We start from the raw sequence: 8,271 nt of genomic DNA, 5'->3' as shown, positions 1-8,271 counted from the left end.
CTCTGTAGCCCAGGCTGGAGTGCAGTGGCATGATCTCAGTTCACTGCAACCTCTGCCTTCCAGGGTCAAGCAATTCTTGTGCCTCAGAAACTCCTGAGTAGCTGGAATTACAGGCGCGTGTCACCATGCCCAACTAATTTTTGTATTTTTTGTAGAGATGGGGTTTTGCCATCTTGACCAGGCTGGTCTTGAACTCCTGGCCTCAAGTGATCCGCCCACCTTGGCCTCCCAAAGTGCTGGGATTACAGGCGTGAGCCACTGCACCCTGCCAGAGCTCATCTATTTCTGATGAATGCCTTCCACAGCATGCTTCAGTAATGGAGGTGTCATTTCATTTCTCTTTGAGTAACCTAAAATTGAATCAGTTAGCATATGTTACTAATGTACAGCATAGTTATAATCAACTAAAAATTTGTAAAGACTCCTAGATGGGCTACTAAGTGAATGCATTTTCCTCTATCCTCTGGTGGACTTCACTACAACGTTTACATATTTCGATACTGAAATTCTTAATAGATTTGGCTTCAAATTCCAGCCTGATGAGATAATTTTGGCATCTGCCCCTGAAGTCCAGTATCAGGTCATTCTTGCTCCACTTCAGGTTTCTCTGAAATTTGGTAATCATGCGCCTCATGTCTTGGATGGCTATGTTGGCAAGTGAGAACCCTTTATGTCTGTAGACCTACCTGCCTTGGCTTCCCATAACCCATTAGTAAGTCCCTTTGGGTAAGGTTTCCCACTAATAATGTTTTCCTCTCAATTTCTTTATCATGCCTTGAAACTGACTTGAGATATTTTGTTAAACGCCTTGCTAAAATCCCAACACACTTGTGAACAGATGTTGGTATGATGGAGGAACAGAAAAAAGACGTGGCCAAGATAAGATGTTGGTATGATTAAGTTGGATGAACAGAAAAAATGTACAACCAGATCCATCTCCAGAATCAACCAATTTCCACATTGCTTTCAATCTCATCCCATTATGTTTTCTGTAAGTAAAACTTCCACTGCAAATATTAATTGATGTTAAGTCAGAAGTACTGAGGGTCTGGTCACAGGGGATTAGGGAGAAATGAGAGAAGCGAAAAGGGTCTCCCCCTTAGAGTAGGCTAGAGTCTTGCTGGGTCAGACAGTTAGGCAACCTGCCTAAGTAACGCAGTATATAATTAAATGCTAAATTATGTAGAGCAGATTATGTGCTATGGAATGGAGAAAATGGCTCTCACAACACTTCTAATGTCCTAAATCAGTTTCCGACTGTTTTCATACATCCATATGTACTTCAAGCATGCTCAGTATCATTGATCTTTTCCTGCTTTTTTGAAGCAATGGTGATAGTAAACATTTTCTAAGTACCTACTTACTGTAGGGCAGGAAACTGGTCTAAGAACTTTACGGATATCAACCAGTTTCATCCTCATCGTATACCTCTGAGATAGGTATTCCTTTCTCCATTTTGCAAATGAGGGAACCAAGGCGGGAAGTCTAATACCTGCCCAAAGTGGGTTCTGATAAATTCCTTCCTCTTTTTGATTTGATGGCTCTGTGGTGAGGGTAGACTAGGAGAGGCAGTGTTGCATTCTGGGAGGTGAACCTGGATTTTCATCCTGGCTTCTTTTAACCTGCTTACCTGTGTAATTAGGACCTTGGGCAAGGTGCATCATCTTATAGAACTTTTCCTTTGTAAAACGGGACAGGATGCTGTTTTAAGATTTAAGTGCTTCTTATGCAATAGGAGCTCAGAGGATGGGAGCTGTTGTTTGTTAAAAGTAATAATATCATTGTCATATTCTCTACCCAAAGATACCTGTTGGAATTGGACAGAAAAGGAATGTTTCTGTCTTGATAAGTCTTAAAACCCCAGTACCAAGGGCAGCATTAGTTTTTTGTGAAATATTTGTAGAATGGGTGGATAGAAGGATGGGAGAGGAGAGGGGTCTGAAGAATTCCTGTAACAAGCTGAAGAGGTATCATCTTCCGATTGAGCTATTTTTAGCCGTACTCATCATTTGTAATCAAAACAATCCTTTTCGTAGCCTTACTCCTCCCCCACCCTTCCCCGCCCTCCTATTTTTGCCATGGTAATGGTCATTGCCAACTTACTTTCTTTGGAATACACAAACAGAGCTGTCTCTTCCTGTCATGGAGATTTTAACAGTGAAAACTCACTGCATCATTACCTCTGCCTTGTATTCCAGACAATAGTAAAGGATGTTGTAACATCACTGTGTCAGCGCAAACAAAGAACTATGTAATTTTATCCCATATTAATACAGTGTCGCGCAGAAGGTACTATCATTAGATGGCAATCTATAAAAATGGCCCCTGAGACCAAGCACTGGCACAATTATTTATTCTTCAATTATTTATTCAGTCCTAAGGATGGAAATGCTGACAGACACTGCAAAATGCTCTACCTACCAATTTACAGAAATTGAGTGACGGAATCATTTGTGGACTGAAGTAGCTTTTTATTGACCCTGTTTTTATTTATTTAAATTCTCACTTTCACAGCTTAACTATGTTTACTACACCCACTTACATGATAGAAATGAGAGGCTGTTTTGTTCATAAAAGCTACTTCAAAACAAATAAATTAATATTTATTCTGAAAGGGTCAGATCACAAATGGAGGCTTTAAAACGGCCTCAGGAACATTCAAATCGCATCCTTAATATTTCATATGATTTTATATTTAGATTGGCTATTTTATGTAAAGTCTTTTTTCCCTTTTTAATGCTCATACCTCTTGAGATCCCTTTTCTAGCCAGGATAGAGGGAGCAGTTACACATAGCTTCCATTTGCAGTAAGTAATTTCAACTTAATTTATGTCAGGGGAGATTTCCAGAAGGTTCCCGCTTCTGTCTGCTATTCTTGTGGTTCTAATATATTATTTGTACATGATAAAATACAATTCCCATTAATTCACACTAGTAGTCATAAACGAATTTGTTTGGTCTTAACTCCTAAAGTTTAAAAGATTATTTACATTTGTATTAATACTGGAGTTCAAAAATTATGGCTTTCTTTAGAGATCAGTTCCAATTTTCCCTAAATCAGTTATTTTCAGTTTGGATTTTTCAAACACTTGGGTGAGATCCAATTTATCTCACCTTCTGATATTTTTAAAAGAGAAGTAATTTTAATTTACATTAACTTTAAAATATTTTTGTGCCACACACTAGTTATTTTGAGGAGATCGAAACAAACCATAGCAGATATAGGCAACTTTCAATATTTTGGGAGAGCGTTTTTTAAAATAACTGTATGTTTACTCTAAGTAGGTATGTGCATGCATACATTCACTTACGATATGCACACACACACACACACACACACACACACAGAGAAATTTATGATGTCCTTTAAGAATCTTGGGACTATCAGAAAAAAAGTAAAGTGGAATAACAATTTTCAAAAATACATTTTTGTAGTAAAAATGCACCATTGGTGTTACATGACTGTATAAATCAAATTTGCTGAAGTTTATATACATTTTTATGTCTACATTAAACTTGAACATAATCAGATATATCTGCTGTTGACAACATGACTCTTAATATAAAAATGATCACCTTTTTTGCTTAAAGCCTCATTCTCAGAAGTAAAACGTGTATATGAGGATATTAACTAGTTCACAGGATTGTTGTAGAAAACCTTTTACATATGTGGATGCTGAAATTCTTATGGCCTGGATCAGTGGCCTGGATCATAGCTAATCTTTCTGAAAAGACCGTTGTATTATTACATTATTACTACCGGTAGATTTTCACCCTGGGTCTTGCATAAATAATTTGGTTGTACTGTCCATGATGTCCAATAGTAGATTAAAAAAAAAAAGAAAAACAAAAACCCAAGCCAATGCCTACGACGTTGCTACAAGTATCTTTTAACCTGTGGTGTAAAGTTATTTCCAAAGATGAAGTCTGCCATTCAAATACCATTTCCTGGTGTTCTTTTGATTTCTGTAACACCTCTTTTTCTGTCTCCACTAATTCTAGATCTGTAGTCCTTCCAAACCTGCTACCTACCACTTACACTTTGCCAAAGTGTAATTTTTGTTCCCTTTTCTGCTTCATAAGAGAATGTTTTTAGTTTCGTGATTTGTAAGTGGAAGGGGGTGCTTAGCACGAGTTGAGGTTACCAGCCCAGGGAGGAGGAAATGGAATCAGAATAACCAGAGAGGAACAGACGGGGTACTGAGCTGATGAGCACTGTGGGAGGGTGCTATTAGTGATTCACACTGCTAGAGTGAGACCACTCTTTGATTCTGTTTGTAGAAATTTTAAGCTCAAAGTGACAGGTTGTTGCCTCTCTTTATGTAAAGTGTTACAGACGGGAATTTAACCTCTGCTACAGGATACTGATCAAGTCAAGTCATGGGTGATACTGATCAAGATAAGTCATGGGCACGTGCAAAGAGCTAAGTGGTTTACTTTATACACTAGTATGTTCCTTCTCAGTCTTTCTTGTTATTTCATATGACTTGCTTCCAGCTAGTCCAAACTGTGTTTGTGTAAATAAGAACTGCCATTTAATGAACACTTGCTATGAACCAGATACTGTGCTAGAAGAGGGTGTAGGTACTCCAGGGGAAAGGCCTCTCCAGCAGATTAGCTTGTTCACATGATAGTAGAGTCCCAAAAGGGCAATAGTGGAAGTTCGAAAGCTTCTTGGAGCTTAGGCTGGGACTGAAAAAATAACAACAGTAACACAACAGCAATGGTAATAGTAATAATGAAAACAGCTCTTCTAAAAAATTTGAGGAAAGTCTCTTGTCTATGGAATATAAAAAATATTTACCATTAAAGATTATTTTAAAATTTGTTTTGAGTGTTTGTTTCTATCAGGCATGTGCACTTGGAATGTGTTTTTTGTAATATATTTTGCCACCTAAAAATAGGAAATATATATCCAGGTTTAGGTGTTAGGCAAGTTTTTCACTTCTGGTTTCTGTTTATCTTGAATGTTACTGCGTCAGCCACACTATTTAACATGGGGATTAAAAAAAACTGCTGTGCATGTTCTCACTTAGAAGTGGGAGCTGAGCAATTAGAACACATGGACACAGGGAGGGGAACAACACACACACACTGGGGTCTGTCGGCGGGGAGCGGGCTGGGGAGAACATTAGGGAAAAGAGCTAGTGCACGATGGGCTTAATACCTAGGTGATGGGTGGATAGGTGCAGCAAACCACCGTGGCACATTATTACCTATGTAACAAACCTGTCCAGGGTCCTGCACAAGTACCTTGACACCTAAAACAAACAAAAACTGGTGTGATCTCTCTGTAAGACAGGATTTTAAAAGCGTGTCTACATTTTTGAGTTTTCTTTCAAGGTGCCAAGAAGAGGCTGACCACATTGTTTGAAGAATGGTTAAGAACTTGAACTTTGGAGTTTGCCGGACTTGCATTCCAGGCTTAGCTCTGGCACTGTAAGCTCTGTGGCCACACAACTTCGCTGAACCAACCTGCTTAGCAGTAAAAATAAGAATAATAACATTTCCATTGAAAGGTGCTATAAAGATTAAATGAAAGTGTTTTTCTAAAGCTTTAGATATATAGTGGGGGCCCTTCTCAAGTAATCAGAAGGTTGTAGTTGCAGTTATTGTTACTGTTACTAATATTGCAAATGCTCTGCAAACATGCCACCATGGCTACGTCTTGTAGATGGTGACTTAAGCTCACCTTCCCCAGTGGGAAAATAAATGATTTATTTCCCTTTAATAGCTGTCACTCTGTTGATCCAGCCCTGCAAAGCTTACAGCATGGGGCTTATGAATCATGAATCAACACAAATGCCACCAAGCTAAAAGAAGAGTTAGCAGAAGTAGCCTGTGTTAAGATTAGGTTTCTGATTTAATGTGCAGTTTCTAAAAACCAAGTAGCATGTAACTGGTCTTATCTTTGCTAAGATAAGATTGCTGGATAGTTACTTTAATAATTGGGGGAGGATAATTCTTGCAACTTCCAATTAGTATTGACTTGACCACTGCTTTGATCTTGGATGAAACCCCTTCGTGTTGGTCTGATTTCCTCAGCTATGGTGTGTATAGTCTAGTTTAAAACTGGGCTCTGTTATGTACTATGTCCATCCTGAAAGTTCACTGAACAAGAAACAGAACACTGGTTCTTTCAAGCAGTCAATCATCCGGTGAATACTATAGCACCTTCTTCCATCCAGCCCTTGTATTCCTTCCCCTCATTCTTCTTTGTTACTGCACACCACATTCTTCCTTCAGCTAGTCCAAGCTATGCCTGTATAAATAAGAACTGCAGTTTAATGAACACTTGCTGTGAGCCAGACTTAGTGTTGGAGGTGGTATAGGTACTCCAGGAGAAAGATGTCTCCAGCCAGTTAGCTCAGGTGTGTTTGTATGGTGCCAGTGCCCCAAGACGACAATGTTAAAAAATGCCAGGCTTCTTGAGGTTTAGACTTGAGAGTCTCCCTGTGTCATTTCTACTACATTCGTTTGGTTAAAACAAGTTACCTGACTAAACCTAGAATCAATGAGAGAGGGGACTGTTCAACAGGGTGCATTTAGGGAGAGAATTGTGGCTATGTCACAAACAATCTACCAGAGACGTAGGGACGGCAGCTGTCTATTCCCCATTTGACTTTATCATTTATGAGCAGACATTTGTCGAACACATATTGGGTAGCAAAACATCTATATTACTAGCTTTTAATTTAAAAAAAAACTTTTATTTCCAGAAAGCTTAGCTTTATCTACAAGTACAGTTGGCCCTTGAACAATGTGTAGATTAGGGGGTGCTGACCCTGTGTGAAGCTGAAAATCCACGTATAATTTTTGACTCCCTGAAAACATAACAACGAATAGCCTGTTGTTCACTGGAAGCGTTGCTGATGACATAAACGGTCAACTAACACGAATCTCTTTGTTCTATATATTATATGCTGTAGTCTTACAATAAAGCAAGCTGGGCCCGGCGCTGTGGTTCACATGTGTAATCCCAGCAATTTAAGAGGCCAAGGCGGGCAGATCACTTGAGGCCAGTTGTTCAAGACCAGCCTGGCCAACATGGTGAAACCCCATCTCTACTAAGAGTACAAAAACTATTTTGGGTGTGGGTGGTGCGCACCTGTAATTCCAGTTACTCAGGAGGCTGAGGCAGGAGGATTGCTTGAACCGGAGGCTACTTGAGCCGAGATCAAGCCACTGCACTCCAGCTCTGGGCAACAGAGCGAGACTCTGTCAAATAAATAAATAAACAAATAAATAAAGCTAGAGAAAAGAAAATGTTATTAAGAAAATCATAAGGAAGAGAAAATATATTTACCATTCATTAAGTGCTAGTGGATCATCATGAAGGGCTTCTTCCTCGTCGTCTTCATATTGAGTAGGGTTGAGGAGGAGGAAGATGAGAGATTAGTCTTGCTGTCTTGGGGGCGACAGACTTGGAAGTAAATCCTCATGTAAGTGGAAATGAGCAGTTCAAACCTGTGTTGTTCAAGGGCCAACTATAGTTGATTAACTCGTATCTCTAAAGTTAATTTTCAAACAGATGTGATAGCTGAATGAGAACTTTTAAGACAGTGCTGGACAGTCAGTCGCCTTATTGGAACTGGAGTGGCCTTTAGACTTTTGGTATCCAGTTTCTTCTCACCTCCTCTTTCTCTTCAGTTGTGGCAACTGAAACCAAGAGAGACTTCAGTCCCATGTCCAAGGTCAGGCAGATACTTAGTGGGAGAGTGAGGACTCCAGCCCATTTATGCAGCTCCACTGTGTAGCTGGAAGATTTGGGACAAGTACATTATTTAAAAATGCCCACCCACTAAATGTTATATTCCTAGCTTTTCCCAATACACAAATATACTTGAACTTTTAAAAGCTCGTTTTTGATTGTGCTTGGTTTGGAATGTGAATGACTAAAATTACCTTTAGCAGTTTCCCAAAGTGTAAGTTCAAATGTACAGAGAATTTTTTTTCCTGAATGCCCAACACAGTATGCAGTTTTACAACACATACCAGATTCTTAGATACATTCGGTGAAGGAAGTCTCTGAATTAAAACCTTTAAATATTTCTGATTTGCAACCAGAGGAAAAAGAAGAAAATTGACAACTCTTTCTGATGCAACTTTGTGAAATCATGGTGTTCCTGGTTTTTCTGGTCTGGTTTTTGTTGTTGTTGTTTTGTTTTGTTTTGCCACAGTTTAGTTCCTCACCTGATCTTTCCTTGTATCCACTTCAGAGTCTCTGAAATGTTATCTGTTTGTTGATTCCTGGGGAATTGGGAGCCTTTT

This window comes from Mandrillus leucophaeus, unplaced genomic scaffold (assembly GCF_000951045.1).
Source record: "Mandrillus leucophaeus isolate KB7577 unplaced genomic scaffold, Mleu.le_1.0 Scaffold133, whole genome shotgun sequence".
Classification (NCBI taxonomy): domain Eukaryota; kingdom Metazoa; phylum Chordata; class Mammalia; order Primates; family Cercopithecidae; genus Mandrillus; species Mandrillus leucophaeus.
Note: the sequence above shows the minus strand (reverse complement) of the source record.